Below are 2609 nucleotides of genomic sequence, written 5' to 3'. Positions count from 1 at the left end.
TTATTTAATGGGTTCAGAATTCATGATAAAGACTGACCAGCAAAGCATTAGACATCTACTTAGCCAACCCCAAATTTCTGACCGCCATATCAAATGGGCTTCATTCATTCAAAGTTTCCATCCTATCATTCAATACCAACCTGGAAAAGAAAACGTAGTTGCTGATGCATTGAGTAGAAGACCTGCAATTTATAACATTTCTATTATATCTTTTGATTCTTTGATTGCTATGAAAGACACATATCACCAGGATATTACTTTTCATTCTGATTGGCAAAAATTAGTTCAAAATAATTTCATTCCTGTTGATTCATTATCATATAATGATGGATTCATGTTCTTTGAAAAGAGACTGTGTGTTACTATTCCATTCCGATCTTTTGTTTTAAATGAAATTCATTGTCCCCCATATCAAGGTCATAGAGGTATCATTTCTACATTACGCATGTTAACTGAAGATTTTTATTGGTCGCATATGGATGCAGATGTGTCTAATTTTGTTTCTGAATGTTTGATTTGTCAAAGAATAAAAAGACATCATGGTAAACAGTATGGGTTATTAATGCCTTTATCTATTCCATCTAAACCTTGGGAACATATATCTATGGATTTCATTACCGGCTCACCAAATACTAAATCTAATCATGACATGATTTGGACAATTGTAGATAGATTTAGTAAGCAAGCATATTTCATTGCATGTAAGAAAACTTTAACAGCATCACAAGCAGCACAGTTATTTTTGAAAACTGTTTTTACTAACCATGGATTGCCGAAAGTGATTATTTCAGATAGAGATTCTAGATTTTGTAATAATTTCTGGATTACACTGTTTGCAAATTTAGGCACAAAGATTGATTTCTCATCTGCATTTCATCCAGAAACAAATGGACAAACAGAAGCCACAAATAGCACTATTTTAGATCTTTTACGTGCATACACTATCTCTAAACCTCAAACATGGGATACTCATTTGCATTTATTACAGTTTGCTTACAATAATACACCGCACACATATACAAAGAAAGCACCTTTTGAAGTTATTTATGGACATAGATTATCTACACCTATTGCATCTTTGTCTAATAGAATACAAAGTGCCGATGATATTGCTGTTATGCATAACACTATTTTTGATGAAGTAAAGGATATGATTGCTAAAGCCCAACAATCATATACCAAACAAGCCAATAAGAAAAGACAAGCCATGAATTTCAAAGTAGATGATTATGTTTGGCTTAGAATAGAAAAGCGTAGACTGCAAAGTGTAGATAGACATCCAGTTGTCAAATTAGCCCCTAGATTCTACGGACCATTTAGAATCATTCATAAGATTAATGACAATGCATTCAAGTTAGAACTGCCATCTCATTGGAAAATTCATAATACATTTCATATTAGTTTATTGAGACCATTTAGAGGACAATTACCTATCCACCCTGTATATGAAAACCCACCTTTATTAGAAGAAGAGATTGAAATACTTGAACCAGAAGCCATTATAGACACTGACTACATGACCACTAGAACTGGCCGAAAGTATTCTAGATATCTCGTAAAATTTAAGAACCATCCTGTAGAGGAAGCACAATGGATGCACGCTAGAGACCTAAATGCTTTCCCCACTCTGTTAGCTCCACATTGAGCTAATAGCAATTGAGGTCAATTGCTATCCCACCCCGGGGGTATGATGCCAGGAGGCATATTCCACGGTGGATTCCGTGAGGTTTTACGGTGGATTCCGTAAACTTAGATGACCGGGGCTCATACGCAAAGAGGATTCTTTGTGCGAGAAGTTGATGGGGATGCCTGTCCTTTTCGGGCGTTTCATTAATTTAGTGTGTACATGGGTGACTCCATAGCGGGTGATTCCGCAAAATGCATATTAAATTAATAAGCGTTTATGAGTTTGGCTCATACGCAAAGAGGATTCTTTGTGCGAGAAGTTGATGGGGATGCCTGTCCTTTTCGGGCGTTTCATTAATTTAGTGTGTACATGGGTGACTCCATAGCGGGTGATTCCGCAAAATGCATATTAAATTAATAAGCGTTTATGAGTTTAGAGTGCGCACTCGTAATAAATTAAGGTTAGGATTTATTTCTAACCAGTTGATTTATTTATGTAGCTGAAGACTGCTAGGTATTCACTTTTGTCGGTTTAATTGTGTTATTTTACTAACGATTGTGAATGCTTCAGTTGATGTGTAGAGATAGCAGCAGTGGCGGAGGAAAGCATTGGAGCCTAGCGAGTTTTCGACCTTTCGACTATATTTTGATAGGCGCCACGCCTATATTTTGATTATGTCTATAGAGACATCGACTATTTATTATTATTTTGTATGCGCTTATGCGCCTGGATATGTTATTTTTATTTGGACATTGAGATTGGGCGTGCCAGACTCTTTGGGCACCGTCCATTAGCTTTATTTTCCTATTTTTGGTAGAAAGCAAACTCAAAAGCTAAAAGCTTGTCATATTTTTGTAATTGGGCTATTTTTTAGCAAAAAGATTAGAAATATATATTAAATACATGCTTTGTGAAGCGCTCACACAAGGCATGGGGGAGATTCAACCCAATTTGTCTCTTGTCTCATGTCGTGCTTGTTTTT

The sequence above is a fragment of the Lygodium microphyllum genome, chromosome 18 (genome assembly GCF_053477565.2).
Source record: "Lygodium microphyllum isolate KBCC chromosome 18, Lygodium_microphyllum_v1.1.10, whole genome shotgun sequence".
NCBI lineage: Eukaryota > Viridiplantae > Streptophyta > Polypodiopsida > Schizaeales > Lygodiaceae > Lygodium > Lygodium microphyllum.
Note: the sequence above shows the minus strand (reverse complement) of the source record.